The sequence below is a fragment of the Lolium perenne genome, chromosome 4 (genome assembly GCF_019359855.2).
Source record: "Lolium perenne isolate Kyuss_39 chromosome 4, Kyuss_2.0, whole genome shotgun sequence".
In the NCBI taxonomy this organism is placed as follows: domain Eukaryota; kingdom Viridiplantae; phylum Streptophyta; class Magnoliopsida; order Poales; family Poaceae; genus Lolium; species Lolium perenne.
The window spans coordinates 261,782,270-261,790,633 of record NC_067247.2 but is presented as its reverse complement, the minus strand read 5'-3'; the positions used below and the strand labels follow the sequence as shown (position 1 = coordinate 261,790,633).

The following is an 8,364-nucleotide window of genomic DNA, read 5'->3' as shown; positions in this document are numbered from 1 at the left end:
TAACTTGTTCTCACCTTATTCCCTGTACTAAAATTTGGTCTCACTTTTATGGTAGAACCTTCGCAACCACACATACTCTTGAAGTATATTCAATTGGTTTGAAATAGGTTTTCCTTTGTGCAAATAAGATTTTTATTACGTGGGAACGATTTATGGTGCCACTTATATTCTTTGGAACCATAATTGCTTTTTTTGCAGTTTTTGACCTTTCTATCTATAATGTACATTCATCTTTTCCCCCATAGGTATCCAGAATATGGTGGTAATTAAGTATCAGAACAGGCTAACCAGTCATTGAAGTTATTGCACCCAACTTTTTCTTATTTGAACCATACTAATTTTTGGTTAGTCACACTGAAAGTTTCAGTTATAGCACCCAACTTTTTGTCTCTGGGTCATACTATTTTCAGTTAGTAAGTGTAATATTAGTCTCGCTACCATAGTGGTTTTGACCTAGCTAGCATTGAAAAATATCATTCACAGTACTAATTTGCTAGATCCAGAGTATAGTTAGTACCCATTTGGATTCCATTAGTTCATATATGATTTTTTTCCATTAGTGCAGTATGTAATGTTTTCTGAGGATCAGTAACATTTTGATAAATCCACAGTCAAGTCTATTCCCATTTGAGCATCCATTAGTTCCGTATTTATCCCTATGTGAGATTCCATTAGTTCAGTATTTACAACAGTTTGAGCTTCCATTTTGTTCTTGCTACATCATGGCTGTTAACTACCATTGACAATATTATTTTAATAAATCCATTATACAATGTATCTGTTTGAGCTTCCATTAGAGCTTGGGAGCTGCCCAAGTAATTAAATCTTCCATGTTCTCTGACAAAAATGCTTTGATTTGCATGCACTTTTTTCTCACCACAACATAATCATGTACACTTTTCCTGGATTTGCTTCAAGACAGTTACAGCATGAGTTTTATTTGCTTTGGCGGAACATATACAATTTATCTTGAAAGTATACATGAGAGTTCGAGAAAGATTTAAATTTTGATTCTGTGGGTCTTCTTTTAATCCGATTTACTGCTATGGTGTTGTTTTATGGATTTTGATAGTGCAGTTCTTCTTTTCTTCAGGAACATACAATCAAGAAAAGATGCATGTGTTGTTTTGGTGCCTCACAAAAGATGCATGATGTGATGCTCTCTAGCAACTACAACAAGATTTACAGTCATTTTTGAAATTTATAGATATTGCAATATTGGTGTATATTCTGAATCATGCTAGGCAATACCATCTTTCAGAAATACTCCGCAAGGATGAGTTTTGAGTATAGGGAAAAAAAATTCTTGGTAGCTAATCACCAGCACAATACTAATTGATGGTTGTTCTAGAATATATGATCTATTGTGATAAGGATAGATAAAATACACTCAATTGCTTTTCTGGGGGAAGGAACATGTGTTGTCACACCTTGAAAGTCCATCTTCACTTGGTTAGTGCTAGAAACTAGAACCCACATTTTCAACTCATAAGTGTCCAGTTTGGATCATACTTCCTCTGTTACAGAAATATGAGATGTTATAGTGAGCAAAAATAGTCTACTAAAACATCTTATATTTTGGTAAGGAGGTAGTACATGAAAGAATCATATTCGGTTATATGATTGATAAAATACTTTTTTTCCTATGAATTACTCGTGCTCATATATGATTAAAAAAACCTAATTAAGTATCTGGCTGCCGAACAACTATTTGGGCATATACTGAACAAAATCCAGAGGTATATCTCTGCTTTCGTTCCTGCAATCTCCCCGAGACTTGCAAGCGCAAATATCCTGTTACCACTGCAGCCAAGGCTGAGCTGATTTCAGGTTTTCCTTTTGTATGATGATGGTGCTATTATTGTTGTTGAGGTTTTGGAGGGAGTTCTCTGGATAAAGGAGGTGGTTCCTCGAAGACCTGTAATCGAAAATCAGCAGGCCGGGTCGCTGAATGCAGACACATGCCTCCTGGATGTGCTGGTGAGTCTTGTGGTGGCTGCTATGGAAGTTGAGCGCCATGAAATTCTGATCTATATTATCTGTTTGATTCACATTTGTGTGTAGCCGAAAAAGCTGACCGTGTGCTGCATCTTTTAGAACTCCTCGAAATAGGCTTTCGCCCCGCTTTATAAATAAAGCAACCACATCCATACAAGGTTCAGAAACAACACCAGGAACACTCCACCCACAACCACCGTCTGCTGGGGCAACAGCACAACATGCCCAAAGGAACTAGAAAAGCGATACAACCCCTAGGAGAAGGGTCACTCAGAGGCTGGACGGCGTAGAAAGGCGACGGGTAGCCGCAAGAAGATCCTCCAACATGCCGTCCAGGCGCTCCCTGTCCCGCTGCCTACACAACGGGTACCACTGCTGCAACAAAGCCAAGAAAGAGTATAAGGAGTCAGAAGCGCATCGAGGTAAGGTACGCTCAATGACCATCTTATTTCGCACAGTCCACAGAGTCCAGGTCAGGGCCGCGAACACCAACCAGAAGAGGCGCCTCCTCCTACCGGTGTTGTTCGCATGAGCCTCAATGAACTCACCGAGGGCCGAGGCCTGCCACTCAGGCCCCAGCGCCTCCTGGATGACGCTCCAGAGGAAGCGGGCCGCGGGGCAGGAGAACATTATGTGGGTCGTCGTCTCCGGGACCGCACATAATGGACAAAGCCCGTCGCCCGGCCCGTGCCTCTTCGCCACCTCCACCCCAGAGGGGAGGCGATCCCTAAGCAGCTGCCATAGGAAAATCTTCGTCTTAAGCGGTATAGGCGCTTTGAAAAGAGGGGCCGTCCAGAGCAGCGGGGGGCCCCTAAACAAGGCCCTATACGCAGTCCGCACGGAGAACGAACCGAAGGGCGTCAGGCGCCAAGAAGGCGAATCTAGTCCTCCCGGCAAAACGTCCGGGAGGAGGTTCCGTAGCCGGGTCAGACTCAGGGTCTCTCCCTGGGTAAGACCGCGGCGGAACAAGATATCCCAGCCCCCCTGGGCGATGTCGGCGACCAGAATAGGGGGGTCGGCGCAAATGGCGAACAGGTCCGGGAAGTCCAGGCAAATGGGACGAGCGCTCAACCACGGGTCTAGCCAGAACATGGTCCCTCTACCATCGCCTATGGAGAAGGATAGTCCCGCTCTAACCTCATGCTTAACGTCCTGGAGGGCTCTCCAAAACTGAGATCCCTCCCGACGGTCGCACGCCAGCAGAGGCCGGCCCCGCAGGTATTTCGCCTTAATCAACTTAAGCCACAAACCCCCATCGTCGGAAAGGATCCTCCAAACCCATTTCAGCATGAGGGCCACATTCATGTGACGAGAGGAGATAATCCCTATGCCCCCACGATCCTTGGGGGCGCACACATCGGCCCATTTGACCATGTGGTACTTTTGGCGGCCTGACCTATCCTGCCAGAAGAAGCGAGAGAGCTCCTTGTCGAAGGCCGCATGTACCCCTTCAGGAAGGATGTACAGGCCCATGATAAACATGGGGAGACTAAACAGGCACGAATCAATGAGAACCGTCTTGCTCCCCTTGGAGGTGAACCTCCCGCACCACGGTTCGGCCTTCGCTCTAACTCTCCCCACTAAGGGGGCGAGGTCTCTAATAAGGATCCTAGAATCCCTAACAGGCTGCTAGAGAACTACATGCCACCGTAGTAAGGAGCTCGGAGTCGACCGCCTCATCCATGGGATACCTGCTAAAGAAAGGTTAACTAAGGCTGCTAGAGAACTACATGCCACCGTAGTAAGGAGCTCGGAGTCGACCGCCTCATCCATGGGATACCTGCTAAAGAAAGGTTAACTAGCATCGCTGCTACGGATGCTTAGACGCTGCTGCTGCAAGTCCAGTTTGTAGTATCGTTTTGTACATGTTGTCTGCATTTCTGCTTTAGTTAGAAGATAAGAAATGTCTATACGCATGTGTACATAAACCTTAATAAGATAGAAGCGAATATGTCTATGTCTTGAGAAGGAAACACTTGCGCAGCACAAGCACCACGCTAATACCGGAGGCCGGCGCAGCAGAGCGCGCCAGACCCATCTAGTACAATATAATCAAGATGTTGTTGCTTAATTTTTTGGGTTAAAACTTATTTTAAAGTACGTGTGCGCTTTGTTCGCCGAATCGGGTATTACTACAGAGGAAATTACAGTTGATTATCATAAAGCTTTACAGCCCCACCCAACAGTACAAAGCAGCTCCAGCCCAACACCAAGCAAATGGCTTTCAACCCAAAACAAAAGTAGACAACGCCCATGAACAGCAGCAAATCGTAAAGCAAGCCCAAGCAAAATGGATTTGCATATGTCAAACAAGAAAAATTGCAAATCGGTAATAATCATTTTTTTTATTCGGGCATGACTGAACATTTTGTGACTTCTACGTGCACAAATTTTATACTCCAATTATGTCCACAAGTAGCTATGAACATAACTAGAGAGCCAAATTCCCTAAAACAAAACGAGAGAGCCAATGTTTTTAGGGATAAACGAGAGAGTGTATCATGATGTTGGTCAAGATGTAATTACTAAGCAAATGACTCGAATTGACCGATCAAACAAAGTACACCATGTTGAACAAACTGAGAAAAAAGATATGACAAAGATACATAGAAACTAATAGTGCCTCAAGGTTCTTCAATGTTTTTGTTTTGAGCTTCACCTTTTCATCTCGACGTTTCACCTTAACTCCAATGAAGAAACCACAGAAGATCATACTTGAACAAACTAGATCCGCCTCAAAGATTTTGAAAACATGCATGAATCACCGCCCCAATAGGTGAGAACCTAATACTGGACTCCGAAGTTTTCGTATGTGAAATACTTCAAGAAGTTAGGGTTGGGGGGATACACTAGTTTTAAGACATGTAGTCAAACCCTTACTTCGAAGCCATATTGTCAGGGAAGAAAGCAAGGAGACCAAAAATTGAAACTGGAGAATACATGACCATACCACCCACATCGATACCATTTTCCAATACAAGCTCGAAGCATCGGGCGATGAGCCGCTAGATGAAAATTATTCATCCACGGGGCAAAAATACTACATGCTTTCTAGTATCGGCCATATCAGCCACAAGAACTGAGCCACGGAACATTCATTCCATACAGTGTAACCTTCATTTTTTACATCTCTCCACTAAGGACACAAAGACATGGTATGATAGAAATTAAAACTAAATGTCAACATTGATCCCTCATTCCCCTCACCTTTCGGCGTTAAAGAGAGATAACCAGAGGTAGGGATAACTGACAGAATAACGGATGGAAAACCGAAGCACACCTCTGGCGACTAGGGTTTGGAAGATAAATACCATCCAGGAAAGGTTAAGGTGTGATGGAAAACCCAAGCATTAGCTCTAGCAAGCAATCTTTGACCTCCCACGCGTAATGGTGCCTCCAACTGTCTGGACACCATCAATAACACTCTAAACAACTATTTAGGTTCAAGATGATATCGATGTCAAATTTCAGTGGCGGACCTAGGATTTTCTCGAAGCCTGGGCACACTGCAAACTAAAATACTTCGCTTTGGTCTACCAATAACCCCACATGTCACATTATTTAGATAAGCATCATACAAATAGAATCGATAATGATTTATAGATCATGATGTAAAAAAAGTACAAATTAAGGTAGCAAATATACTTGCATTATACAATAAACTAACCTTTTGATGAGTCGACAATAGAAATCCAGTATGTAAATTACACATGAAAACTCACCTATTAGAGTATGCCCATGTCACCCACCTCTTGCTCCCGGTGTGTCTAGTGAACACCTTGTGTTGTTGCCGCCGTCCCGTGCCAGTAGAGAACAGAACAACAAAAAAATCGATGGAATGATTCCTTTTTTTTTGCGAATCAACACCTTTCAATCATTACTCATTGGGCTTACAATCGTTCCGAAGACAACCAGCTAAGAAGGAATATAATTAATCCATAAACATCTACGCCTACTAGCTGAAGCCTGCTTTGCACAAAGATTTGCCGCTTTATTTGCCTCCCGCCCAATATGCTTCAGCCGGAAAAACTCCATATTAGAGCACAATTCTTCAATTTCATTGATAATTGATGCAACTGCAGATCTATTCTTCTCTCTGGCCTTCTATAGTTTGACAACTTCACTTGCATCCGTCTCTATTTTAATACGGGAGAGACCCAGATCACTAGCTAGTTTGACTCCATCTCTTACAGCTAAGGCTTCCATGGTAAGAACAATAGCAGCATGACCGTACCAGAGGGTTTGACCTCTAATCAAGACTCCATTATTATCTCGGAGTACTGTCTTTGATTCGTCTAGCTTCGTGAACATGTTACGTCTGTTAGGTGAAGTGGCCAGAAGGTGGAGCTGTGGACTATGAAACAAACTGGATCAAGTTGTGTCGCTAGAAAAACAGTATATTTCACCTGAATTTTTACTGTTTCAGCTACATACATGGCTTTGGGACCTCGCCGGAGTGCCTCGAAGCGGTGGCGTCTACTGTCTAGCGCGAGCACGTGCTCAGGGTGTTTGGACGGTAAATCCGCTACTGTAAAGATCATGTTGGCAATCACTATTCTTGAAAATCGTGTTGGTTCATGAAATCAGAAACTTAAGTGCTGAAGCTCATTTTTTCTAGCAGAAGTACTGAAGCTCAAATAGCCTGCTCTCGTAACGGCCTCTCAGTTTACTTGGTTGTTAGGGAGTCTGGGCCGGAGGCCCAATCCGACAAGAACAGGCTCATTTATAGAAAAAAATACCAGCGCAATAGCTAACAGCACATGTTCTCAATTTAAAAAAAAAACTAACAGCACGTACTATCCAGGTGTTCTCCTCAAGAAAGCGTTTATAAATTTGCAACTTTCATTATTTACACGCAAAGCTGGAGTAGCTCAGTTGGTTAGAGCGTGTGGCTGTTAACCACAAGGTCGGAGGTTCGAGCCCTCCTTCTAGCGATTTGTTTTTTGAAATAACACGGGAACTTGATGTGTGGATTTCCACAGCGGCCCCACTGATATGCCTCCTCCTCCCATGCCATAGGCCGCCGACACTATCTATCTACTTCAGTTGATGTTGTCCCGCGTAATTTCTCTTTTGTCACTGAAAGATTATTTTTATAAATTGGATGGTGTATTTGATGTGTGTCAATTTGTGATGCATATGTGAATATGTTACCCTGTTGTGATGAAATACATATGTCAATTTGATGTCTAATTATTGATAACTAGTAAATGTGCACGTGCAACACACGTCTCTACACAGTCTCAAACCAGAATACGAAAAGTCCAAAAAATCAAAAGAAATCAGTGTGCTCGGATGATAACTGTTATGCTCAAGATCTGAAACATAGAGAACCCTAGTTCTATAGAAACTTACCTAATATCTCAGCACTCAAACTATCAAACACTTTATATTGAGAACATGAAAACAATGTGAAAAGCCTAATCACTTCATTTTATGCGTGTGCAGTTTTGCCCCTGAAACATTAAGTGGAAGCATAATAGTACTACTTACCACAAATGGAAATAGGAAAGTTTGCTTCCTACAATAAATTAGCCACCTATACTAAAAAAATCATAGGAACTCAAACTGGATCCATCTTTATCCTTCCGATAAAATTCAGATTTAACAGAAACATGATTTAGCAAAAAAAAATTCTCCAAGATATACTAGATAAAACAGTAATATGATTTGTAGAAGCCTTAAAAATATACTGGACTATCAGCAACAAGTGATGTATTTTATCTAACTGATAATAAACATATATAGTATAAAACACAACATATGAACTTGTTAGTTGCATGCACAAGGAGTCAAGCATGCATGTGAAAAAGGCTAGACATGAGTGTCCTTAGATCCAGAAAACAAAATTTACAGGAAGAAGGACACGAAGCAAGAAAACTGAAATTTATACCATTTTCCTCGAAGATGTCACTGATCCCTTCAACATCGTTGCTTCTTGTGCACAAGGATGTCCCACGCATCCCCTTGTGTCGCTGCTCTCCCATGGCCGCACTTATGTTCCCTTCATTGCCCCCGCAGATTGTTAGCGAATCAGATGCTATCTTATCACCATTGCTGGCGCTAGCCTCATAAAAGCAATCCTCAATTGGAGCGGCAAACATGAATCCGAGAGGGCTGGTGCCTGCTCTGTTTCTGTGGAGCAGGAGCATTGTTACGTGATAAAAGTTCCAGTTCAAATACTGTTGGAACAATAAATTAATTAGAAGCCATCATGCATCCTAGTAAAATCTTACTGCTGTCCTATATCCATTGGTTATCTCTGTTATCATGGGATATTCATCCCGAGTAAATAGACAAATTTCCATTTAATTAGCAGGAAAACGTGCAATGAGATCTGCGTGCAAATTAACACGTACGAACATA

The 8,364-nt window shown here is 42.4% G+C and overlaps 1 non-coding gene across 1 annotated transcript; it reads left to right on the top strand.

Annotated features, from left to right (window-relative positions):
- Positions 1-6,858: 6,858 nt before the first annotated feature.
- TRNAN-GUU (transfer RNA asparagine (anticodon GUU)) lies at positions 6,859-6,932 on the top strand. The gene has a single exon. It is a non-coding gene; the product is annotated as a tRNA-Asn (tRNA).
- The last annotated feature ends 1,432 nt before the right edge of the window (positions 6,933-8,364 follow it).